This window comes from Equus asinus, chromosome 2 (genome assembly GCF_041296235.1).
Source record: "Equus asinus isolate D_3611 breed Donkey chromosome 2, EquAss-T2T_v2, whole genome shotgun sequence".
NCBI classification, from domain to species: Eukaryota; Metazoa; Chordata; class Mammalia; order Perissodactyla; family Equidae; genus Equus; species Equus asinus.
The window spans coordinates 138,242,268-138,269,861 of NC_091791.1; the positions used below are offsets into that span (position 1 = coordinate 138,242,268).

The 27,594-nt window shown below is 41.8% G+C and overlaps 1 protein-coding gene and 1 long non-coding RNA gene across 4 annotated transcripts in view; one reads left to right on the forward strand and one right to left on the reverse strand.

The window, feature by feature from the left end:
* RORA (RAR related orphan receptor A) overlaps positions 1 to 27,594 on the forward strand; it is a 692,777-nt gene that overhangs the window by 534,241 nt on the left and 130,942 nt on the right. The gene's annotated exons all lie outside the window — the stretch shown is intronic.
* On the reverse strand, positions 49 to 26,952 carry LOC106837478 (uncharacterized). Its single transcript, XR_006523263.2, has 3 exons — positions 9,020 to 26,952; positions 8,711 to 8,921; positions 49 to 5,893 (listed from the first exon to the last, which is right to left on the reverse strand). It is a non-coding gene; the product is annotated as an uncharacterized lncRNA (long non-coding RNA).

Below are 27,594 nucleotides of genomic sequence, written 5' to 3' on the forward strand. Positions count from 1 at the left end.
TTTTTTATATACATGTATTATCTCCCCTGCTAGACTGTAAACACTTGGCAATATTGGTGTCTGTTTATTTTCGTGTAGCTCAAACTCCTTGTACCATCATCTAATGTAACAAGGCACGTGGGGATGCACCTTGGGTTTGGGACTCAGAAGCCTGGGCCCTAGCCCTGGATCTGCTGTCTCCTGGCCAGTGTGATCTGGGAAACTCCCTCTGGGCCTCAGTTTTCCTCATCTGTGAAGTGAGGAAGCAGGAGCGGATGATCCCCCAAGGCCTCTTCCTTCCTAAATTATGATCCTAAGAGTCAACTAGATCTCGAATTGGGAGAACTGAAGTCATTTTCAGTCTTTATCATTAATTTTTCTCTGTTCCTGTATTTCAAAACTGAATCATCTAAATTCTTCCAGTTTGGTAGAAGATATTGATTTTACCTCTATGATAAATGTAAAAGAAACTTGAATGAGAAGTTACTGTAAACCACTAATCTAACCATTAAATGTTAAGTTCCTTAAGGGAACTGTTCTTCAATCAGCCAGAATAGCTTAATTTATTTTTCTTTAAATTAAAAGACTTGCAAAAATTGAACAAGCGAGAGAGTCCCAGAAAAGGTGAGGTATGTTGCTGTGGTCTGCAGTCCCTGTGCCCAAAATACATGTAGCATGTTGGCAGGTATGTGTCTGGGTCTGAGGTTGGAGGGTGCTCGCCTTTGTTCTTCTTTAGTTTATATGAGTAACATCGGATTAAAGTTAACATCCAGGGAGGCAGAGAAGGCAGAGGTGTGGGGAGGTGGGGATTGAGTTTTGTAGATGGCTTTGGGAAGGGGGTGGGGGTCTCGTTTATACACTGGCTCTGAATGTCATTCATTCCATCATTTACTTGCTAAGTGCCTACCATATACCAGACATTCTTCAAGGTGCTGGTATCTGCTAGTTGTATTGTACAGTATGAACGCTGCCTGTTCGTCCTCCCTGTCTCCCTGGTGCTTTGAGTCCCTGGAAGCACTCAATAGGTATTCTTAAAGCAATTGGCCTCTAAATACTATTTATTATGCCCTATGGTCTCTTTCACCTGCTCCCAGGGAAGAGCTTTCTAGCCCTGAAGAGCTAATACAAAGCTGCATAAACACTGGGGTCTTGTCACAGATGACTGGGTAACCATACACCCAGCTGAGCCTTAAAGAAATGTTCTTCTCATCCTCAGAAATAGGGAATTTTTTAAACCAAAAAATGTTGCCATGAATTGGGTACATTCCATTCTCGTGATTTCCTTCCTTTACGTTTTCAATTCATTCAGTAAATATTAATTCATGAGTCTATATTGTATGGCAAGCACTATGCTGGACATAAGAGATGCAATAAATGGTAAACAATTTTGTATTAGGTTCCTTTTGCCTCTATAACAAATTACCACAAGCATGAGACTTACAACAACACAAATTTATTCTCTTAAAATTCTGGAGGTTAGAAGTCCAAAATCAGTTTCACTGGGTTAAAATCAGGGTGTTAGCAGGGCCAGTCCTTCTAGAAGCTCTAGGGGAAATCTGCACCTTCCAGCTTTAGAGCCACCTGTATTCCCTGCCATATGGCCCCTTTCTCCATCTTCAAAGCCAGCAACATAGCATCTTCCAGCCTGTTTCTGTCTCTGTGCTTCCATAGTTACTCTGCCTCTGTGTCTCTGACTCTCTTGTCCACCTCTTATAAGGACCCTTGTGATTACACTGAGCCTACCTGAATAATCCAGAATAATCTCCCCATTTAAAATCCTTAACTTAATCACATCTGCAAAGTCCCTTTTGTCATCTAAAATAATATAGTAACAGATTCCAAGGATTAGGATTGGACATTTTGGGGAGAGGTGGGGCCATTTTTCAGCCTACTGCAACAAAATACTAGACTCTAATTGCACAGCAAGGCAAAAATGGGGTAGGTTTTTTGTTGGTTTGCTTGCTTGTTTGTTTTTTATGCTTTATTCCAGCCATATAGTTTCAGTGGAAATAAATTTGTAAAATAAAATATGGAGAAAATATGTCTGTTAATTTCAAATTGTGTCAACGTTAAGAATAAGTCTTTCTCTGATAAAACTCTACTTTGCAAACAGAGCATTAACTATACCATCAAACATTTTAGGGTATAAATCTAAACTGTCACCTTAACCATATTTCAGTATGAAAAGATGGGAATCTTTATTTGCAAAGGGAAGAAATAAGACTTCTCTGCCCTTAGCCTGTGAGAAACTTCGGTCAACAAGCCTTTATTGAGTAGCTTCTTTGATTAAAATGACAGACATTCTAAATCCCAACTATGCAAAGAGGCAGCTTTCATGGGAGAGGAAGTGTTGGGTACAGAGGTTGGGGATCTCCTGGTAGAGTCAATGCTCTTGTTGAGGTTTTAATTTTCCCTAAAGTTCTCTGTAGTTTTGAAAATTAGAGTGTGAAAATTAGTGCCCTAAGGTATCTCAAACATAAATTATAACATTAGGCAAATAAGAGAATCAACTTGGAGAGGGAGGAATCTGGCCACAGAGAACAAGAAATATAATATCAGAGGCAAAAAATGAGACAGGTTGGCTGAAACAGGGCCTGAGAGGCAGATACAGTCAGACTGTGTCCAGAACGCCACCCAAAGAGGACAGCGTCCTGAAAAGTCCAGAGGCCTCAGGCGCATCATCATGGGGTCGACATCTGCCTGTACCACCACGTAAGAGTAATGTAGCTGTGGGCAGACTGTTTAACCTTTCTGAGCATCATCGGTAAAATGGGGATGATGGTACCTGGCTGAATAAATAAGATCATCTGGGTACAAGCACCTACGTTTTCAGTGCCTGGCTGATCAATGTGCAGCCAGTTGCGACGATCATTTTGTAGTGAGAGTGAGGGCGGCAGCCCCAGTCTTAGCATTCCCTTTCTTCCCTGTGCACCATGTCCTTCATCTTTTGTGGCCCTCCTCCCATTTAAGGCTGTGCTTGATATTCACCTTGGCCAAACAGAAGATACTCTTTTTTTAAGGTACACTTATGATTTGCTTCACGTCCTGGGCTTGTTCTAATGCACACGTATGTGCACACACACACACTCCCAGAGGATGACCCTGTATCTGTGACTCATACATGGCAGCCAATTTTCCAAGCAAACTTAAGCACTATAACATGGGTTCGGGCTTTGCCCGATCAGTTGGGATTTATCTGCAGGCTCATAGGTCATTCCCTGTAGCAAGCTAAAAAATTCACTTTCAAAGTGGTTCATAACCTGTAGAAATGAAAGCCCATAGCATAACATCTCAGGTAAAAAATCCAATGTCACTCAGATCAGGCTTACTGGCTGAAGTCTGGTGATTATGAAGTGAACTCTGTTGTTGGAAACCTGTATGAGCATCAAAGTCTGGCATCACTTTTATTGGCGGGTGCCATGGGCTTAGACGGCAAGAGGGCAGGAAGGGAGAATACTGCCGAGCTAGTCAGAGAAACAATGGAGAGAAGCAGAGCGACAGCAGCATAGAGAACTTTGATTTTTCTAAAAGTGGAATTATTTGTGTAATGGGAAGCAATTAAAACTTATGGCCATGTGGTTTGTGTTAAATGTTAAGTGTTTCAAAACGGTTAAGTGTGTTCTTGCACTCAGTGGAAATTTGATTCTCTACCAACCAATTGAGTGGAGGGGGAAAAACACAGGAGGGACTAGTTTTCTAGAAGGAAAATGAAAATGAGAAAAAATAATGTCATTTTACATTGCATTTTACATTCCATTGGGGATTTTGAGAAGATTTCTCTTGGCTTTTTTGGAATGACACACATGCAAATGGTAGAATCATCGAATTTTGAGATGAGCATGGAAATTTGCAGTAGCCGTCTATCCCCAGCATCTCTCACCAGCCTCCAGCTGCTGCCCAAAGTCTGCAGTAGAGGGTCCCTACTTTTTCTTTTCAAGGCAGCCCATTCTATTTTTGAGCCAATCTGGCTTTTTTAGAAAGTTTTTCTGTCTACTACGTTGAAGATCTCTCTCCCTTACTGTTGCTACCTATTCGGCCTAGTTATACCTTTCTTATACTACTACTGAATTGTTTTTAATAATTTTACAACTGGATAAACTGGAGCTAAGATGGGTTAAGTCACTGGTGCATTATTTCATAGCTACAAGGATTTAAATCCAGAACTGCCCCACTGCAAATCTCCCGTTCTTTCCATATGTCACCCATCCTGTCACTCTAGGGAAGAGGAAGGCAGCCTGCTATCTAGCATGGGGGACAAGTCGTAAAGACCTAACAAGAACTGAGCTCAGAGGAGGGAGGGAAGAGTTGGTGAGTGGAGTGATGGAGCGGGACAAAGGCACACCCCTCTCTGATCAGGGCTACACTTTCTTAAGCCAGGCTGACTGTGGTTTTCTCCATGTAACTCACATCCAGCTATTGACAGCTTTCTACCTGGTGACATGCTTAATGGCCCATGACATTCTAGCCCTCAGGGCTCAAGCCTGATAGTTATGGTTCGCCACATAAACCTAAAGTGGATTGTAAATTTCTCTCTCTTAGATTTAGGTGACTAAAACGGCTGTTCAAAACTCTGGGCAGGATAGTCAACTTGATGGACATGTACCAACTTTAAAAGATTAGAATGGGAGTGGGGTGCAGAAAGTTGCGGCTCCCAGAAACCTCCTGGAGTGGAAGCCTTCTCATGTACTTGAGGTATTGATGCTATGGGGAAGGGTGTGGAGGTGGTGGTGCACATTGATTTTGTACCATAGAATAGTTGCATATTTTGTGTAACCAAAATCTATTATACCGTAATGAAAAAGGGAAAGTTGTTCAGCATAGGTAAGAAGCTTTTTCTAAGCTCCAGGGTAAGCCAAGTGGATATTTATATAGCTAGACATGGATGTGGCGGGAGATGTCTAAATACGAATACTCTGCTTGCTGAAGTTTGGAGAAACCTTCTCTGGAGGCAAGCAACAGGTGATGTTTATGTGAGTTTAGGTGTGTTTGTCCTTCAGACTTGGAGACAGCAGCTTTCTCATCTCCTGCTTCTCTGATGTGAGTTTGCACACAAATCTCACCAGCAAGTTCCAGCATGCAGATTTTAAGAGGAAACCTCTGTATATTTCCACGAAAAGATGGTGACATTGTAACAACAACCAAAGAGATAACATTTCCCTCTGCCTCATGCCTACTCCCCAGTCAAAACTCTTTAGTATTTTTCTCCAAAAGCTTCTCTCTCTTCCTACGGATAATAGTATGGGTGGTTAGGAAGGATGTAGTTAGAAGTCGGTCTGGCATATTGAAAAGAGCTCAGTCATGAGAGGCAGAAAGATGAGGTTTGAATCAGCTTGTCTACGTTTTTGTTGTGTAACTTTCGACTTGTTATTTAATCTCTGAGCCTCAATGATCTAATCTGTCAAATGAGGATAAAAATACCAACCAAAACATTGTTATGAGCGTGAATGACACTAAGAATTGAAAAGTGATAGATTTGTAAAACAAGAATATTGTTTGCAAGGGGTTGGTATCGTTCATTCTTTATTCTGGAAGATAATTTGTTTGAAAATTCAACTATGTACTAAATCTTCCTCTCTAGGGACTAGCATAAAATTACAAGTTCCTTCTTAGTGGAAATCTTCACTAGGGCTCCACGAATAAACTCTCTCGACTCCTGGTTTCATCCCTCAGGAAGAGGCATTCTCCTCGCAGGCAGGCGTGTTCACACAATGAGAAAGCTTTCGCACCGTCTCTCTCTGGAATTTCTCTCTCCAGTTTTTGAGACAGCCTCGCTTCAAGGACAGAGCGGTGGTTTGGAAACAAATTCAGACCTGAGTGCCTCCCCTCCTCCATGCTGGGGGTGGCATTTCCAGGCTTCCTCTTCTGCAGATACTTTGTGAGTAACCTGAAGTTGGAATGCCCTCCTGAGGTCGATCTATAAAAGCCAGCAACATAAATAGGAACTAAGGCTGAAGTAAGCATAAATGTTCTCGAACAACTTCAAGAGAGAAAGGCTTGTTTGATCCTCTCTAAACTTCCTGAAACCGAGCGGAATATTTGTTTGTTTTGTGGTAGCTCAACTTTTTCTTCAGGCCTTGTAGTGCATTGCTGTTGGTTTCTCTGTTTAAAAGGAAAGTGCTTTTTCTCAGTAATGACGCTCGCATTCTCAGCTCAGTGATACCCACTTCTAAAGGCCATTTCATCACAAAGATAAAGCTCTGCTAACTCTTAAGACCCAACAGATAAAGGATGTGGCCAGTTACCATGACTTGTGCTACCTCCTGGAGGGTGTCATTGGTGCGCATACCTACAAGTGCGTGAACAGATAGTTTCTAGATTTATTTTCACATTGAAGATTTGATCCCATGAGGGGAAAATGTCAACGTAAATGACTATGCAAAAATGACAAAATAGCATTTTGACCTTTCAGTTGCAGAGAAACAAAGGCCTAGTGAAGGTGAGTTTGCTCTTCTCTTGCTTTTTGAGGAGCCTATTGGTAATTGGCACTATGGTTTATTGTTTTAATATTTGTGGAACTTCAGTGTCCACCAAGCTCTGCAGATGTCCAGTCCAAATTAGATAGACGGACCAGGAACAATACAGGGAGAAAACCCCCCAGGGGCAAAGCAGGGGGATCCTTTGCAGAAGAGAACGATGGAAGTGAGTGCTTCCTTTTGGCCTCCTTTCTGGTAGATGTGTATCGACACCATAAAACCAGTATGTGTTGTCGGGCTCATTGACAACACCTAAGACAGAATGTTCTGAAGTTAGAAGAGCTAAGAAGGGGCATATCAAGGCTGAGGTGCTTGGCAGAGTTTTCAGATACATGTAGAGTGTTTTTTCTATACCTTATCTCCAAAACGCTCGTGTCCCTAGGTTTCTGTGTCTCAGGGCCCCTTAAGAATAGCACTTAAGGCTGTGACAGCAATGCTCAGATCTCCTCTCTGCAGCCTGTGAACACAGGGGATATTTGCCAGGTGTCAGATGCAAGAATCGTATATGCCATGGATTTTTTTTTTTTCCTGGAAGCAACTGGAAACCAACTTAGTGACACTTAAGTCCTTCACCTGCTGCATCACTGTAGCCAATGGGTGTGAGCCAGAGCGGTACCAAGTAGGGCCCTCATAGGAACAGCCACAAGAGTTACAGGCTCTGGCTGGGAGTGGAATGATATTCTATGTTCAGAGTCATGGCAACTTGAACTTGGCAGCCAGATCTGCTTCTGAGATTACGAGTGCCTCATGGCCAAGTGCACCTGTGTCGAGAGTTGACCGTGGAGTGGGCTGGAGATTGAAAAACCTCTTTTGTAGCTAACGATTCATTTGAACTCCATTAACAGCTGGATGATTAAGTAGCAGTTTAAGTGCTGCAGTTACCTGGCACGGCTCTCCATCCTCCATATATTCAATAAAAGATACATAGAGTATCACCAGAAGCTTCCTTCCCTCCCCAAAAGAGAGGGGATGCTTAGAATTAAAAGAATGTTTCCATCATCAAAGCATGTAAAATTAACCCGGTGTGAAACTGAGAACCCTCCATGAGGTCTAATAATAAGTTCTCATTGCAAAAAGCTGTTTTCCAGCAGATTGTTAAGGACTAGATTTTGTGATAGACATGTTTCAACATATGTGCACTTCTCAGAACACGCTCCATTTACTTTCATGAGTTATGATTAGCTGGTTTCTGTGTTTAACCCGTAGCATTTTTCTATAATAGTGCCTCTATAGAAAATTTTACTCTAGGCGTGTGGGTGACCAATTATAATGCTTTGGTTTGCTTTGAAAGAGAAATCTGTTCAACATTTCTAATAGCCACATTTTCCTAAGAAAATGATCTATGGGCACCCAAAGTTAAAGTTCCAAAAATTATTTTCAAATTTTCTTCAAATGATTTTTAAATGAAATTGAGAAATGGTATTGACAATGCATCCAATATTGACGTAATTAGGATATATATCATACTCTGCTAATACCAACCTTCTTTAATATGTTTGTATATATGTAAAGTAGCATGTAGTTTACTGCATATCAAATTTCCCATTTATCCCCACCTTCCTCACGGCTGTATTTGGAAGGCATCTTCATATTTTTGTTGTTGTTAGTGCTATGGAGTCAATTCTGACTCCTAGCAACCCCTTGTACAGCAGAGCAGAACCCTGCCCGGTCATTTTTGTGCCATCCTCTCACCTCCCAGTGCTATAGCAGACAATGCTCCGCTGCTATTCATGAAGTTTTCATGGCCAATTTTTTCAGAAGTGGGTGGCAAGGTCCTTCTTAGTCTGTCTTAGTCTGGAAGCTCCGCTGAAACCTGTCGATCATGGGTGAGCCTGCTGGTATTTGAAATACCAGAGGCATAGCTTTCAGCATCACAGCAACACGCAGCTGCCACAGTATGAAACAAACGACCAACAGACGGGTGTTGTGGGTCCCTGACCGGGAAAGGAATCCAGGCCACAGCCGTGAGAGACTCAGATCTTAACTCCTAGACCATCAGGGCTGGCTACCTTCATACTTACTTGAATACAGATGAGACACTATCACGCTTTCAAAAGCGTCCTCTCGCCCTCTCTCCCCCTCCTCCCTCAGTCGGCCTTCATGTGAAGTGAGCCAATCGAAGTCAGCATAACTTCTTCCCCTTTGCCCTGTGTTCTCCCTCCTCCTTATATAAGCCTTGGTGGCCTCACACCTTCACACAGCCACTGCCACTGCCACAGCTGGCTGGGCAACCTGCAATAGCTGTCTCACTCCCTCACCTGGTCCCTGCGGCTGACCCAGCTGCCTCTGGGGTGTGATGCCAGGGATTCTGAAGACAGCTGTGGCAGGAGGAGGGTAGAGAGGCACCTTCCGGCCGGTATTCCTCCGTCAACAACGAACTCGGCTCACGGTGTTTGGTGTCTAAGGCATTAGACTCTTCTCTTTCTGAACAGTTTTGGTCCTTGAATATCCCTAGTGCAGGGACAACCTCTGTGATTAAAAAGCAAAAAATGTAATAGCAATAATAAGGCTTTTCAAGGCAGAAACTCAACCCACTATTTTGGTTTGTTTTGCTGTCTCTCTCTTACCTTTTCACTCTTGCCTCAGGACCAGTTGTTGTTTTGCTTAATTCATTCAGCCAACATTTGGCAAGGAAGCTGCAGGCTCTGGCAGTGATGGAAACGCTGAATCTGCTGACGTCTCCAAGTGCTTAGAAGAGAGGTGGGCATCTGCGAAGCCAGGCAGAGTTGGGGCGTCACCTGTACAAGGTTTCACAAGTCCCTGTGTTTTCTGACTCAGGGGACCAAGCCCTATCGGTTTGCTCATAAACTTTTGTGTGCCATTTGCAAACCTTGTTTTTGAATGTGGTTTGAGATAAAAGTTTAAGGCATCACAGCACATCAGAGTATAAAGGAATGAGAGAGGAGGCCCTTGTACTCAAGGACACTGGGGCCTAGATTTAGCAAGCTGTAAGCTGTACACATAAAGTTAACAGCAAGGGCCACAGTGCACACTGGAATAAAAGAAATAAGGACGTGGTCCATTTCCCAATCAATGCCTAGGGAGCCACTTAGAGTGAGAATAGTAGTTTTGTTTTTTGCTAGACTCTTCTTCCAGGTCATAAACACTTCCTACCAGAGCTTACTGAGCCCAAAAATAAATATGGGGAGAAAATCCTTTGCATGTATGAAGTACTTTATATTTTCTACCTCCTTCTCAATCCTTAATTAAGCTTTTCAGCCACCCTGTGAAGCCGGTCATTACCACTGGGTGAGGAAACAGAGTCCCACAGGAGCTATGTCACTTGCCCAAGCGTACGAGCCAGACAGGCCTGGCAGGGTGAGGCTTCCCAGTTTCTGATGCCCACGCCCCGTGTGCAATCCAGCCTCGTCACCCTGGGTCTTGGCGTGGGGAACCAATAAACAAACAAATGACTGTGGCATTACTTTAACTTCTGGGAGCAATGGGTTCTTATTCAAAATAAGAACAAGGAGCAAGACAAATAGCATCTAATTGCAAAGCTGTTGGGGAAGAGTGGTGTCACCATTTGGGGGCCTGGAGTTCTGCTCTTTCTGAAGCGATATGTCCACTTCGAAGTTTCCCTTTATTACTCATATGCCCACGTTTTATTGAGCATGTGCCTTGCTGGGCAGTACGGATTCAAAAGTCCTACCACGAGTTCTATTTTGTTGTCTTCAGGCTCAATACCGTGTGGTATGGTGTCATATGGGCTGTAATAGAGCCATATGTGGGAAGAGATGGAAATTCAGAAGAGGAAAATTACCTTCTCTGGGGTCAGGGAAGGCTCCATAGATAAAGTGACATTTAAATAGAACCTAAAAAGATGAGTAGGAGTTTGCTAGCTGGAAACAAGGCAAAAGAGCATTTGGGCAACTGTGGTAGAGGTTTGATCAATTATGCCTTCGGAATCCACCCCCGTATTCAAATCGTGTTCCCTATAACCTACAGTGTAAAACTGAAGCAATAAGCTCAGCTCTCAACTCCGATGTCACGTTGGCTCCCTTTGTCCTTTGAGAGGTCTCCCAGCACATTCTTCCCACGCCACACGGAAGGCCAAGGATTTCTGAGAGTTTCGAGATTTGAGAGGATGGGGCGAGGGGCACCCTGGGCTGCGTTTTCACTCACCTCTGGTGCTGAATTTCTGCTTTTCACTGATTCATTTCTGTTTATCCAATGTTTTTATATAGCAGGTGTATGTATGCATACGTGTGTGTATAGATATACAAATATGTATCATACATACATATATATTTGTGTGTGCAATCTGCCCCTTACTTGAGTAAAAAAATAGACTTCACTGAACATATTACTGGGGTGGGGGACAAGGACGGATAGCAAACAATGGCTTCCTTCCACGGAAATACAAACCACTTCAAATGGGTCCTTAGAGCCTTGTTGTTGGTGCCCTCAGCAGCTGAGCCACCACAGAGTTTTTTCACTTTAGCCTCTTGACCACTTGTCCTTTTGTCTTCCTCCTCTGTCCTTTTTCCCACTCCTGTCTCTCATCTCTCCCTCTCACCCTGAGATTCCTACTTATTTTTCTCCTTCACCTTTCTCCTCCTTCACACCACAATCCTGCTCACCTCCATTAAATTGTCCCTTGGTTCTTATTGCCTACATCTTCAAGATCCTAGCTTATCATGGAATTTTCCCAAGCAAAGACAGTTCCTTTCCTAAGAGAAGTTTTTTATTTGTTTTTTGGTTTTTTATTTTGAGGAAGATTGGCCCTGAGCTAACATCTGCCACCAATCCTCCTCTTTTTGCTGAGGAAGATTGGCCCTGAGCTAACATCCGTGCCCATCTTCCTCTATTTTATATGTGGGATGCCTGCCACAGCATGGCTTGACAAGCAGTGGGTAGGTCCGCAGCAGGGATCACACCTGGCAAACCCCAGGCCACTGGAGCAGAGCATGTGAACTTAACTGCTACACCCCCTGGCCAGCCCCTCCTAGAAGAAGTTTTGGTATTATAGTGGTTTTAATTTCCATTGGCCTGTCTGTGACTCACCATATCTTTGCACGTAGCATAGTCCCTGGCAATAAGTGGGCAATCAATATTATTTGTTCTATGAATTGATGAATCAATTAAATAGTGCTTTGAAAAGGTCTGTCTCATCCTGGTGTGTGACTATACTGAAATTCTGACCCTGAATGCTGGATGAACAGAGGCTTAGCCACCTTAATAAGGCAGGCCCAGTGACAGCCCTCTGCATGGCGATGCCTACCAGTCACTGAAGCCAGGCTGCCTAGATGCTCCAAAGGCCATGTTCTTTAAACCAAGTGGCTATTTAGCCAGGCCTTCACGAAGGCCAGGGATGGAAGGAGACACACCAGCGGCAGCACAGGATTCACCTTTTGGGAAAGAGGCAGAACGAAGCGCAGGAATGAGAAGGGCACAATCATAACATTTCGTTTCTTCTTAAAAGAGCTCAAGTAGCAATTGTGAAATCTTGGGAATCAGAATGTGCATTTATCAAGTCTCTTTATATGTTTCAAATATTTTGTCGTTTAAAAAAGTTTCCATAATTATAAAAAAAAAAACTAAAGAAAGAAAAAGAAAATCCCATATCGAAGATGCCAACTGAAAGTTGCCTCTACTAATGAAGAGACATTTCAAAATAAGATGCTTTTCCAAGAAGAGAAGTATCTGGGGCCCTTGGTCCCCCAAAATAGGAGATGGCTTCCAACGGATGTTGCCAGCATGAGGCAAAACCTTTGAGTTTCACGTTAAGTCTTGGCTGCTGGAGGTCTTTCTCGATTTCTGCTGGCACGTGATTAAATTGTTAAAGGGCTGTGGTAAAGACGCACACACCTGTCCGCAGAAGCACTCACTGGGGATCCCCAGTTCTTATAAAAGCCTGGTGAACTAGTCCTCTCTTCCCCTCCCTCACCGTCCCTGTACGAGGAATGCAAGGAAGGACCTTAAGGAATTTTCTCAAACTAGTCCCGTTCCCAAGTCCTTTTCAGAGCAACATGGAAATAGTATAAAAAATATATATATATCCCAGTGGCTTCCCGTGCTATTCTAGCAACTTCCTGGGAAGGTGAGAGAAAAGCACAGACATTCCAGCAGCCACTTTGGTTACTAATAAGTCTCAGAGGAGCCCCAGTCACGAGGTTCTGTCCAAGTCGCCACACACTGTCCCGAACCTTCCTTCTCCGTTTATTTATTTATTTTTTCCCATTCTAGAGCAGCCAGCAAATGATTTCACACCTTTTTGTTTAGCTGCTAAAAGCAACACAATAACTCCCCTCAGGGCCGCCTCTGTGGGTTCCAAAAATAAAATGGGCTCATTTTCATGCTAAGCATGTAAAGGCTCCTAGGGATTCTAATGAAAAGCAAAGGAAAGAAAGAAGGAGAAAAGAGGGGTCAGGCTGGGGAGTGTCGCTGCTGCCGAGACTTACCAGCCACCCCTGCCAGAAGGGAGAGGTGAAAAGAACAGACACTGCTTAGGCTGCAAATTAAAAGGTGATCTCCTTCGACCCTTAAGCCCTCCAGCCTTATCTTCTATCCCTAAACCCAGGGTTATTCTTGGAACACGAACCATTGTTCACCAAGAAGAGTCGTGGCCGGCTTCAGCCTTCCAGACAAGAAATCTCCTGGGTAGGAAATAGCCAGGTCAGAATATAAAACCATAGGTCTGTAAGATTCTAGGTTCACTTTTGAAATTCAAAGTTTTCTGGGCCTAAGTCGTGAGCAATCACAGACGCATCATGTCCCACACATTACATATTAGAAAGAAGGCTATGTGATGCAGATCACACAATATTAGGCCCTGCTAGCCAGCCTAGAATGCGTGAAAAGATTTCCTTGAGAGCTTGCCAGAAGGGTGCACGCTGCCCACCCACAAGAAGTGGGATGAATCCTTGTAGGACATTGCTGACCCGGGGTTTGCCTGCCTGAAATTTAAACAGCCAGTGAGGGCGCCTGCCCTTTATATTTCGGTCATGCCTCTACTTACGTCGGAGGCCAGACTGTTAAAGATTCCCTCCATTTACTGAGCCAAATTCTGCCCCCCAGTAGCTTCTACTCATTGGTTCTAGATTTGTGCCGGGGCATGTGCAGCACAGAATCTCTGCACTGGAAACCTTCAAATATTGGACAACTATCAGCCTTCACATCCCCTGCCCCTTTCACTTAGGCCTTCCTGTTTTCTTCTCCTAACACAGTTTCCAGTTCCTTCCCTAGGATGTGATCCAGTTTGCACAGTGTCACTCTTACAGCACAGCCCCAGAAGAGGTCTGAGCTGCATGCAGAGAGCACAGTGGGATGAAGAACGCCCTGAGCTGAAGAACATGCCATTCGCGCAGGCTGAGCTCACCTGAGCCATTTCTTTTAAGCAGATGTGTTAGGCCGTGGAATCATATTCCTTTTCAAGATCCGTGAAGAAAGGCTGTGCTAAGCCAACTGTAAATAGGATTGCTCAGAAAATCTCAGGCTACTTGGAGGAACACAATTTTTAAATAGTTTAAAAGGATCCCTTTACATACAAATACTCGACATGCAAATTATCAGTCCTTCTTACTTTTTTCATTAAAGCAGATACCCCAAGGGCCTCGACTTGGTAAACGTAAAATGAACTACTGTATGTTGAGTATTTGAACATTTTCTAACTGCATTTTTTAAAAATTATTCCAGGATTCAGGCTTTCTGTTCAAGGAATCATAGAATCTTTAGAAATGCAAAGGACACAGAAAGATTTTCAAATCCAGTCACAAACTTTCAGGAAGATATTATTGCCCCATTTTACATCTTCTTTCAGAATTCATCCACCGAATGCTTTCTGAGTGCCTACCCTGCACCATGCATTGTTTTAGGTTATTCAGGGCTGAAAAATATAGTCCCCTTCTTTCATGGGGTTTACATTCCCATGGGGGAAACAGAAGCAAAATGTAAAATAATTTCACGTAGTGATAAGTACTATGAAGAAAATCAAATAGGGCTGTGGTAGAGATTAGGTCAAGGCAGACAAATCTTAGGAGGGAACATTTGACCTAACTGTTAAGAAGGTTTCAATCACGACGGAATATGGAAGAAACTTCTTCCAATCTATGAGAACAGCCAATGCAAAGGCCCTGGGGTAGAAATAAACTTGGTGTGTTCTGGGAAATGCAATTAGGCCAGTACAGTTGGAAAATATTAACAGCAGAAAGTAACAGCAGGTGAAGTCAAAGGGGAAAGAGGTAGATAGGGGGCAGATGGCATGGAGCCTCAGAGGCTGTGGTGAGGTGTTTGGATTTTATTCTAAGTGCAATAAGAAGGCATTGGAGAGTTCAGGTAGGGGAGTGGCATGATTTCATTTACATGTTTAAAATGTTCTTTCTGCCTGTGTATAGAGATGGATTGTACAAGGTTTAAAAACAGAAGGAGAGAAACTCATTAGGAAGCTATTGCAATGGCCTAGGCAAGAGATGACAGTGGCTTGTATTGGCATCATAGCAATGGAAACAGAGAGAAGTGGATAAATTCTGGATATGTTTCGGAGGTAGGACCAATAGGATTTGCTAAGAGAGAAAACACTGGAGTCCAAGGAAGCTTGAATGACTTGCCTAAAAGGGGAGGAACAAACAAAAACCGAGCACTAAGTAGTGCCCTCTAGTTTAATCCTAATATTAATCCTAATGCTGTGAGGGAGACAGTATTTTACCAACATTTTATATATGAGGATCCTGAGGCTCAAAGGGGTTAAGTAATTAACTCCAAATCAAGCATCAGGTCAGATTAAGCTGGGATTCAAACTCAGGACTTTTTTTTTTTTTTTTTTTTGAGGAAGATAAGCCCTGAGCTAACTACTGCCCATCCTCCTCTTTTTTGTTGAGGAAGACTGGCCCTAAGCTAACATCCATGCCCATCTTCCTCCACTTTATATGTGGGATGCCTACCACAGCATGGCGTGCCAAGCGGTGCCATGTCCGCAGCCGGGATCCTAACCGGTGAACCCCGGGCTGCCGAGAAGTGGAACGTGTGAACTTAACTGCTGCCCCACCGGTCCGGCCCCCAGGACTTTTTGATTTCATATCTTATGAGTCTCTTCCCACTGTGTCAAATTGTTTTCCAAATTAGTGGTACAGGAGGAGCCCTGAGCACAGACTCCGAGGGTAGGGCTCCTTCTACGTATCTTTTCTTCCAAGTTATTGATGCTTAACGATATTTTAAGCTAATACCATCATTTATTACATCTCCCCCGGTGTGTCATTATATTTAACCCAAACTAAGACTCCTTTCACCTGTTTCCCTTCTGCCCCCTCTCTTCCTCCGCACAACACCTGAGTCGGGGTCAGCTCCTGTCTGTGCAGTTTAACTGTCAGAGACGTGAGCCCCCGTGCCTGCCTCCCATCCTGAGGAGCTGTAGCTGGAAATTGCTTGTGCAACCCGATGACAACGTTATCTATATTTAGCAGAAAAAGTGGTGGCAAGGACCTGTCCAGCTCAATTTTTTTTTTTACGATTTCAATGTCCAGAATCTCACAGACAATCTCCATCAAGGCACATTGCCCCTGACAGTATCTGGGTGGAAGGAAGCTTCCTCCATCTCACGGGTTATCCCCTGGAAGCCTCGTTCCAAGAAATCACGTGGACATCCATTGTGGAGCAAAGGCTTTATATGCTGAGCTCTCCCCCCGCCCGGACCTGGAAAGCCGCTGGTCCTGTGGATGCTCCGACGGCTTTTAAGTGTTATTCCAAGACAGGAAAACAAGCATGAAACGTTTAAGGGGGAAAAAGACTATTGCCTAATTAGTTATGCGTTTAAGTGACATGTATGGCGCTTGGTTTTTATTTGTTTTCAATGTGGCATGGAAAAGAAATACAAAATGCTGCTTACGGTTTAAGAACAAAGATAAACTTGCTTGTAAGGGAGGAGGGGTGTTGAAAAAAATCACAGCAGGTATTCGCAAGTGCTTACAACGACGAAATCATTGCCGCGGACGCTGACTATCCCTTATACTTAAAGGGACTAATTCGAGCTGAGGCACAGTTTAACTTTTCTGGAGCCAGACTAAACCAGATATGGTATATCGTCCATGACTCTGACCCTCGTCACTGCTGGTCAGCCAGGGAGAATCATCTGCTAATAAAAAGCAGAACAATTAAGAAGAGCTAAGAAAAGAAGAAAGTAGAGACCATTAAAGAAAAATGGGAATTTTCAAGACAGTGTAATAGTGCCAACTGTATCACAAGAAGGGAATTTACAGGGGGAAAGAAATTGTATCCAGTGAGTACCTACTTATAGTCCTCTGCTTTTTAACATGCAAGATGTATCAATCCTGGGTTGTCAAGGAAAAAAAGCTGTTGTGAAAGAATTCCTATTAGCTTTAGAAATAGCCATGTTAAGAGGTAGTTTTTTTCATACCTTCTTTCAGTCCCCAGCCTCATTTTGGGTTAAATCTTATTCTGAGGAAAAGCACTTGGGTTAGAAATGTCCTGTCTCATTTTCACAAAATTTCTTCTAATGAGATGAGTTTGAGTGTTGCTGTGTCTATTAAGGAAAAGAGATGAAGAAATAGAAAATCCACTTTTTGTACCATTGCATTTCGTGGGACTAAGGCTTCCAATACTGTATTCCAGAAGTTAACAGACCATTATTAAGGGACAAAAAAAAAAAGTTTTTATGCAATTTGGGGAAAAAATGAGAATACAATTAAATTTAAAAAAGAGGGGCCAGCTTGGTGGCGTAGTGGTTAAATTCACACGCTCCACTTGGGCGGTCCAGAGTTCGCAGTTTCGGATCCTGGGCACAGACTTGGCACTGGCGTCAAGCCACACTGTGGCAGCATCCCACATAAAATAGAGGAAGATTGGCACAGATGTTAGTTCAGGGCCAATCTTTGTCACAAAAAAAGAAAAAAGTCACCTATAACCCCATCACCTTAAGATAGTCCTTGTTAACAAGACTTAAAAACAAAACAAAATTATTTGGCACATACCTTGTAGAACACTAACAGAACCATCATAATTCAGGCTTCCTCTCATTTTTCATTTTTGTGACAGTTTCTGGCAATTTTCTACGGATACACGGGTTGATGTTGTCACTGGTGCCCTAGAAGCCCAAGTGGAGATGACTACTCTCTGGAAATTTTCTTTTCTTGAGATGAACAAAAAGATACTAATTCTTCTTCTTTATGTTACTGTTCCTACGACTATCAAGAGACCAAGAAAGTCGTTTCTGATTTTCTGTGTCATAGCATGATCCCCACCCTTCATAGTCACAAAAAGAGCTAACACTGTATCGCTTTCACCCAGGACCTAAAACTTTAAAGGCAGAGAGTCTCCTTCTCCAGCAATTTTAGACAGCCTTCTTTGTACGTCATCTTACTAGCTTTTCAGTTGGAAGAATCCAGCGAAGGAGTAAAAGAACTTCTAGGAAAAAAAAAGAGGATTTGGGGTGGACAAATTACTGTTAAAAAGAATAGGCAAAGAGATCAGTAAAACAGAGAAAACCCAAAACATAATCTTGCACATGTAAGAATGGTCTTAAATATGTATATTCAGAATATATATGATGACTGTAAGGGCCAGCCTGGTGGCATAGTGGTTAAGTTCGCAGGGTCTGCTTCAATGGCCTGGGGTTCACAGGTTCGGATCCTGGGCGCAGACCTGTGCACCACTTATCAGGCCACCCTGTGGCAGCATCCCACATACAAAGCAGAAGGAGACTGGCACAGATTTTAGCTCAGGGCCACTCTTCCTCAAGCAAAAAGAGGAAAATTGGCAGTGGATGTTAGTTCAGGGCCAATCTTCCTCCCCAAACAACAACAACAATAACAACTGTGGGGAAAAGTAGTGGACAAGTGGTGCCATAATTGTTCGCTTATCAGGAAAAAATAAATTTTTTCTCATACCATATAACAAATTAAGTTCTAGATAGATTGAAGAATTATTATTTTTAAAATATTGATGAAATAACAAAAAGAATATATTTCTGCATACTTATCTGGTCTAGATGGGTTAAGATTTTCTATACTTTAAAGCAATGGAAGAAATCACAGAGTAAAGGTCAATAAATTGAAATATAGAGAAATATAAAATTTCTACATGTCAAAAATAATCACGAACAAAATCAGAGGACAGAAAGGAAACTAGTAAGAAGATGTGTTTTTTTCAAAAACTGAGGCACAAAGAAAGTTAATAGCCTTAATTTATAAATTGTTACTGTAAATCAATGAGAAAGTAGACAAAGGTCATCAACTAACGATTCATAAAAGAGACAATACAAATAGTAGCTACTTATACAGCAAATAATTTTCAGCCTCACCAATGAATACAAAGTTAAATAAGAGGGACTTAACAAGATAGAAAAGATTTTTAAATGACATTAATCAATGCAGTCAGAGTTTCAGGAAGATATTCATATACTGTGTTAATTAAATTGATGGAACCTTCCTGGTATACACCCTTTGATCCGGTAATTCTACTTCTAGCAGATTATCCTAAGGAAATAATTTGAAGTGCTAAGATTTATGCACGCACACACACAAGCAAAATTTTTATTATTTAAGTACACCCTAAATGTCCAATATTAAGAAACATTAATAAATTATAGTATAGTCACACTAGAGACAGTTATACTGCTATTAAAATAATATTTAAATAATTATTAATGACATGAGAAAATATTTTTGATTGATTTAACAAAAACGTAACATGTGAAATTGTGTGTACAGAATGATCTGTTATTTGACGATAAAAATAGCATAAGAAAAATACTGGAACCATTCCTAGATGTTAACTTGGTTGCATTTGACTAATAAGATAAGAGTTGGTGATGTTTTTGTATTCTTTTAACGTTTTTCTAAATTCCAAGTTTTCTACCATGTATATGTATTATGTATAGAACCTTTTAAAAAGAAAGAAAAATTGAACTTGAAGGGGTTCAGACCATGCCACCCCAAAATATGCCACTCTGGCATAAGGATTATTTTGAGCTGAAGGCAATTGAGAAAAAGCAAACAAGGACAAACTCTGGCTTCCCTCTCTGCCAGGAAGGGCGGACAATTCTTAACCACTAGAGACAACTCTAGACTCTTATCAACCCAGAGGCTGCACCAGAGGAATATACATAACAAACCTTGCTGAAACAATTCTTATCTTCCATTAGTTTCTCCCATATATTTACCTTCCCACAGTTTGCTGCCCTTGTCTTGTCACTTCTCCAGAAATTTATTCTTTGCTAAGAGGCCATAGATGCCCAGGTTCTAACCATTCCTTTGAGTTACCCATCACTGAGTGTTCCATGTGATCCATACCACACGAGTTAATAAACTGGTTTGTTTTTTGCTCATTAATCTGTCTTTTGTCGATAGGCCTGAAAAGGAGAGGGACACGGATTTCCTGGCCAGTGAGAAGGAATGGTCTCTGTAAGGACCTGGGCAAGTTTCTCCACCCCTCCTCTTATACACCACTTCTGGATATGCACAGAGCACATTTCCTCAAGGAGTTCATTTGAGAAACAGACAGGGGGAATGCTTAACCTAAAAAATTATTTTGAGGCCAGCCCCGGTGGAAAATTCAGCACACTCCACTTCGGTGGCCTGGGTTCAATTCCCAGGTGTGGACCTGCACCGCTCGTCTGTCAGTGGCCATGCTGTGGCGATGGCTCACATACGAAAAGAGGAAGCTTGGCAGCAGATGTTAGCTCAGGGCGAATCTTCCTCAGCAAATACACATTTTGGTGTTTTAAACTGGTAATTCTTAGGGCAGTAAACCCCATGACCACTACCACTTCCACCACAACCACAGAGAGAGCCAGACCTGAAAATTTAGTCAGTCATACCCGGAGTGGACTTGGGCAGAGGATGGAAGATGAACAGGCTCAGGATATTTCTCCAGCCAAGTCCAAAGTGAAGTGCTTTTGTTTAGTGAAAATTAAAAGCAAAATGCAGAGTGTACTTGGTCCAACTCATTTACCCTAAAAATTTTAAGCATATTTCTGTTTCTAAGGAAACAGAGAGCCCCAGTCTCTGATCATTTCTGTGATGCCACATAGCATCCTTGAATGATAGCATCGCTATCCAAGAAGACTTCAATGCTTTTGGAAAGCCTGGTCAGGTGTTCTTTTCCCTTTAAATCTTTAGTGGCATTCTGATTGCAGAAAGCATACTTTAAGTCAATAGAGGCAAATGTAATTAAAATCTGAGTGCACAGACCTTGGATGTCTGGCAAGAGACACCTTGTTAGTGATTACAACTTCCCACAGTTTAATTATTATATTATTCATTGTGGCTATTTTTTCTTTATGCCCAGAACCCAAGAAAAGCCAGCTTTTTCATCTAATTTTCTTTAGATTCAAAGCTTTCTTTTATCCCCTCTCTCCAACGAAAGAATCTAATTTATTCTAGTCAGACTAAAACACATAATTCAGCAATATGCTGCCATCACCCTAAGGTTTAATGTTCTTTCCACTGAAAATAAGTAAAAATAGCACATTAGCCTCAAACTTGGTGGTTAGGAAGAGAAATACTTGGGACGAGTATAACCTAACAGCTCTCCTTAAATTGCAATTTGAGGGCCACAGTCATTTGCATTTTTCCGCTTGCCCTGAGGCAGGACCCTGATGTGCAGAGTCATGGTGGTGGCATTTTGGCCCGGGTGACAGAAACCATTAAAGAGAAGCAGAGGGCCAGGCCACACTCCATGGGTTTCATTAGCTTACTTGTGTAGGAGGCAAACAGTATCTGAAGGGCTGTGGACTTGTTAATCAAAATGTTAGTCTATTAGAAACAGCGAGAAATTAGTTAGTGAGATGGTTATCAAGTACCTGGAGCAAGAGTTGACTTTCTGTGAAACATCATTCTGGAATCAAAGCCAAAATCTGTCTCTAATAGTCAGTTGAGCCTGAAAAACTAATCATGTCAGAATTAGTAAGGCAAACAACAGAGAGAGGAGTGAAACACACTGATATTAAATAGGGCTGGGAGGAAATACCTGAGCTTCAGGAATTACAGAAGAGCTGGGATTTTAGAGGTTTTAAAAAAAAATGGTAGCTCTGCTTCTCTCCGCAAGACAAATGTCTGGAATAACCAAGTGGTTCTGAATTTCTCAGGGGAGTTGGGACAGGACCATGGAGGGTGCAGTTACGAGGTGATGCTAAATGGCCTCCTTAAAATTCAGGTTGAAGCGATATTTAATGAGAGTGTATGTATTTTACATCTTTGTTTTTATAGAAGTAATGAACAATTACAATTATCGTAAAACACCATCATTACAGAAAAACATAATGTAAAAAAGGTCCCCCACCCATTGCCCAAATGCAGAGAGTACCACTTGTTAAAAGTTGGGAGTAAAAATAGATTTTCATATGATTTGTATTTATATGTCCTTTAAAATAAAGTTATGGATATTTATAACAACGTGAGAAATACCTATATGATAATATTAAGTTTAAAAAGTGAATTAAAAAATTGTGTATGTAACAGAATCACAAAAGGCCAAATAACCCTATGACTAGAAAAAGATTGAAATAAAATACAACAAAATATTTTAAAAGTTGGGGGTGTTCATATTTTTTAAGCATATACTAACATATATTCAAAAGTATGTGTGTGTGTGTTTAATGACTACTTTTTTGCTTCGAAAAGCCTCTGAAAAGGTTACTGTTTCCAACTTCACAGCCATGGGGAGAAGAAAAGAATATTTGGAGATCACTGGTAAATAATGCTTTGAATCTCTCTGCAGCATATGAAATTGAATTTCAGTCCTATTTAAAGAAAATTCCCCTGGTAAAAAGTCTTTATATGTGTTTCTGAGGCAGAAGGATAGAAGAAACTACATGCAAGACTTGGGTTGGGCAATTGATTTTAATCATGGTTTCTATGGTTTCTATTAATTACATAGCAATTTCAGGCAATTTTCCACTTTCCCACCATAGTTTTTCCCTTGTGTAAAATGGGGAAAGTGATAGAAAATCTGAACGTGGGGACTTGGTCTCCAGAGCACTGCTACCAATGACACCTGTCTGTTGGCAAATACCCAGCTCTTTCAGCCGGGGTCACACATTCTGCCAGCTCACAGGAGCGAGGAGGCTTTAATAACCTGTAGTTCCAAAGATCTCTGAACTCTCTTAGGAAGAGGGCTGTTCAAGTTCAGTGTCATATTATCCAGTTCCTGAAACACCCATTTTTAGAGAAAGAGAGAGAGAGAGAGGAAGAGTACAGAGATTGGGCTGTGCTCCAGAGGAAGTTTAGGAAAATGTTTTCTATGTAAGTGGAGAAAATGCTTCATGTGTGAGAAAGGTCACATGACACTTCCACACAAATGATAGGCTTCTCAGAAAGAAAACACTTAAATTCGATATTAATTTAAGGTCATCAAAATTCAACTGGCTTTGCTCACTTGCTCTTCTTTCACTAGAAGATGCTCTGTGATTATCCCCTACTAGCACAAACCTGCATAATGTGCAATAATATTTTACTACTGTCATTTTACAGCTGCTGCTATGGTGTAACTTGGTCTGAGTGCCCTCAAATCCCAGGGCCAGCGCCACATTGTGACAACATTTTCACAATACTGAGGGCAACACATTGTAAGGCTGCACCTTTACTTAAGAAGTATTTCTCTTTATTCTAAGTGTGTCCTTTTTACTTTGGGGGTACTAAAATGTTATTTTCTTTTATGAATTAATGGCGATGAATTCGGGTAGCTGTGGTATTTTTTTAACATCCTTATTTGATCAAATTTAAACTTGGCAACAGTATATTCATCTTCCCACTATTTCCTTTTCTTTCTTTCTTTTTTTTTTTTTTTTACATTTTGCTGGTCTGCAAAAATCCAAACTCTGGAAAACATCAGTCTCTGGCTAACTCTGTCTATATGGTAATAGGGAGATGCAGATAATCACCATTTTTAACCCAAAATATCAAATTCCTCCCCTAATCAAATGTGTGCCTCAGCTAATAAGTAGGACACTCAGTATGCCTGAATTGTGTTTCTCTCTCCATCCTCTAATAGGGTTCCTAAGATTAAGCTACTGAAAAAAAGCAAGGAAGCAGGGAAAAAATAATCTGGATAATAAATAAACCAACTAGTTAATGGACCCAGTGTCAATTAACAATGAATAAAAGTATGCACCATGCAATATTTGGAACATACACCAAAAAATTATCCATTGTTTATTTTTAATTCAAATTTAACTGGATATTTTGTATTTTATCTGGCAACCTTACCCCCAAGATTTTCTGACCCTTCAGAAAATACATAGGTAGTAAAATATGAATTAAAGTCACCGCTACATATAAATGGATATTAATGAAATACACATAAATGGCTATTAATGAAATATACATAAGTGGCCATTAATGAAATACTCTTAGGGTTGTCTTTATGTCCTCTAGCTTTCTGGTCTAAATGGGAACTATTTAGATGACTGCATTCTTATAAAAGCCTAACAACCTTCAGTTCAATCCAGAGAAGAGTAAAACAAGTTAACTTGCTCCCAGTTGGCTTACCTTGTCAATGAGCTGATCACCAGTGTTTATAAACAGGTCCTGCCAAGTCACTTCCTCTGCCCACCTCTGAGCTGGCTGCTCAGGTGCTGCGGAGTAATCCCCTTCAACCCACACTGATGTTTCAGGCTCTGAAAGTGTGGGTGGGAAGTTAGGAGGAAAGCCAGGATCCTGTGAGGTGCTCGTCGATGTGCTCAGCGCGCAGCCAACACATTTGTCCTTTGTCTCTTGTTTTTCCCTCTGACGTTAAAACTAATACCAAGTTTAAAACTCCATATGTTTTCGCCATCTGACCTGGCAAATGCAGAATTCCTCCCCTTAACTTGAAACAGAAGTAATCATAAAAGTGTCAAGGAGTGCTAGGAACCTCTCTGGTAATATTTGCAGGGAGATTATTTTCCGTCTACAAAGTCGACACCTACTTTCTGTTAGAGAAATGAATTGATAGAAGCTGGAGATTGGCAGGAAGCAGGAGTCCAGGTCAGGTACCTGGTATGCATTTCATTAAAATGAGTGTGAATGTGGGTGGTGTTTGTTTTGTTTTTTCCCTGGCTACCTCGAGGTTGTTGCAAAAGTAACGTGAGGAGAAAAAAACATGGTGAAAGGTGCTCCTATATTCAAATCATTGGAGAGTGACAATCAAAAGGTAGAATCGGAGCCAGTTTTGTGGTCTCCAGTCTCCAGATGTGCTGCTGAGGATTCGGAAAGGAAAGTTGGCTTAGAAGGTCTTATCTTGGCTTCAGTGCCATCTACTAGGGTGACTCTAGATAGGTCGTCTTGTCCTCTGGACATCAGTTTCCTCCCTTCTCAAGGGAAGGGATTGCACAGGCTAATACCTATGTTCCCTTTTAGCCCTGATCTAAGGTGGTACAGAGGAGAGAAGGAATTCCTGAGTCACAAGTCGGTGAACAAGACTCACCTACTTACCTTCCGAGGGTTCAAAAGCTGTAGATTTAAAATAACGAAGACGCATTCCTTGATCTCATGTTCTGACCTTCAGATGTGGAAGCGCAGCCGTTCTTCACGCCTTCCTCTGCCCACCTCTACCTTGTCAGAGGAAGATCTGTTGGACTGGGTTCTTAGTCCTCCCAGGAACCCAGTGAACTCCGTCATCGATGCTCCCTCTGGACTCTCATACACAGGGGTCATTATCTTTCCTTTTCAAAGCTGTTACATGGGTTGGATGAAAAATAAGCAGGGTTCAACCATCGTAATTATTTATATGGGTATACAAAGATGACCCACGCCACTTTTTTTGTTTCTAAATCTTACTCTGTACTCTCAGGGTTTCTTTGCTGTGTAGTTTCCAGGCGTTTTCCCACTGGGCTTGTTCCAATCAGAATCTGTATGAAACACTGCCCTTTTCATCAGCATTTTTAAATTGAACTTGGATGGGAAAATATATAGTTTTCAACGGTAGTCAGTGTGTACTCTGATTCTGTCTTTTGTAACCGTGTAGAAAACATGGTGGAAAATATCAAAGATTTTGACAGGGTCCCTTCCGTTCTGAGCCTGGAAGCTCATTATTGCCTTTTTCTACATTGCCTTATGCTTCCAAAAATGGCTGTCCTTTCCTAGTACTAAAGCCTATAACAAAATCACAAGTCTTCATCTTCCATTTTATCTTTCTTACTCATAAGGATTGACTAGAATGTGCTTTTCCTTCTTGGGTTTGTGCCAACACCACAGAAGTTAAACCTGGTGCCCCCCCTTGCCTTCCAGGAACTTTTGTGTTGTTCTCATGCATGCGACACATTCTCAATTTATACAGACAGACATTCCTATCACCCCTGGCCCTCCCTTGACCCAGTTATTCCTTATCTCCCATTCTTTATCCTATAAACCCTCGTTGGCCTTCCCAAGATGGAAATTACAAGATGGCCTCTCACTCCGTGCAGCCCACACCTAATTCATTGCTGGCCTTTGCCCAAATCATGCCACCCCATTTGAGATCACCAGACACCACTGTCATCAATCTCATGACCTGGCAGCATCCCATCTGCCTACCCATTTCACTCTTGCTCCATTCCAGTGCCTCTAACAGCAGTTGCTTATGTATCTTCTTGTCACTGTCCCATGTCTTGTCAGGTTCATCCAATACCAACCCCTTTATTCATTCAACAGGGTAACTTGAGTCTCATTATGTGCAGGAAATGTGCTCTGCCAAAGTAAATACTAAATACAGTGCTGTCCTCAAGGAGCTGAAACGCTAGTGCAGGAGACAGACAATAAAGAAGTAAAGAATCAATCATTATAAATGTTGGCAAAAGCTAGGAGGAAAACAAACAAGGTCGCTGAGAGAGAGTGGCAGGTGGACCCTATTCGAGATAACGTGGCCTTCAGAGATCACACTGTGGCCTAGACTCAAAGAATAAGAAGAAGCCAGCCATGAAAAGACAGGGGTTGGAAATGCCTTCTAGATTTGGGGCTCAGCATGTAAGCAGATCTAGGCAGGAAAGAGCTTGGTGTGTTTGAGAACTGAAAAAGGCCTCTCTAAATCCTCCCACTTTTCCGGTCCCTTCTTTCACATAGATGTTGCTGACTTCACCCACTCGTAATTAATTTACTCCATCTCCTGAGCTGCCATAGGTCATTTTCTTAGTTCCCTTTATTTGACACTTGGGTGCACACTGTCTTTTATTATTCAGCTGTGTGAAAGATCTTTACAGGACTTGAATTCCATACTTCATCTCTCCAAGAACATCAATCAGGGTTCTATTTATAGAGAAGGTGCCACAGAAACACTTGACTTCTATTCCACTCACTAACCATACATCAAATGCCTGGTCTATGCTAGGTGGTACATGCTAGGTATTTAGCCCACTGCTGGTGTTTAAAAATAAACAAACCCGGGCTGGCCCCATGGCCGAGTGGTTAAGTTCGCGCGCTCCGCTGCAGGCGGCCCAGTGTTTCGTCGGTTCGAATCCTGGGCGCGGACATGGCACTGCTCGTCAGACCACGCTGAGGCAGCGTCCCACATGCCACAACTAGAGGAACCCACAACGAAGAATACACAACTATGTACCGGGGGGCTTTGGGGAGAAAAAGGAAAAAAATAAAATCTTTAAAAATAAATAAATAGATAAATAAACAAACCCCAGCCTAACATGAGGAAAACATCAGATGAACCCACATTGAGGGACATTCGACAACATACCTAACCAGGATGCCTCAAAACTGTCAAGGTCATCAAAAACAAGGAAAGTTCAAGAAACTGTCACAGACCAGACGAGAGATGACGACTAAAGGTCATGTGGTACCTGGGTGGTATCCTGGAATTAGGAAAAGGACATTAGGGAAAAACTAGTGGAATCTGAATCAGCTGTGAAATTTAGTTGTGGTAACATATCAACATTGATTCCTTAGCTGTAACAAATGTACCATAGTAAAGCAAGATGTTAACAATAGAGGAACCTGGGCAAGGGGTATGTGAGAACTCTCCATCCTATTTTTGCAGCTTTTCTGTAAATCTAAAATTATTCTAAAACAGTTTATTTAAATTAAAATAAATAAATAAATCGAGACATGGTCCCTGCCCTCTATGAGTTTACACTCCAATAAAGGGAACATACATCTAAATAAATATTTGCAGCACTGCAAGATAAGGGCAACAATAAAATTGTGCACCAAGTACAAAAGTATCCCCAAAGAGGGCATGATTGCCTCTAAGGATTTAGAGAAGGATTCACTGAGGAGGCACATGC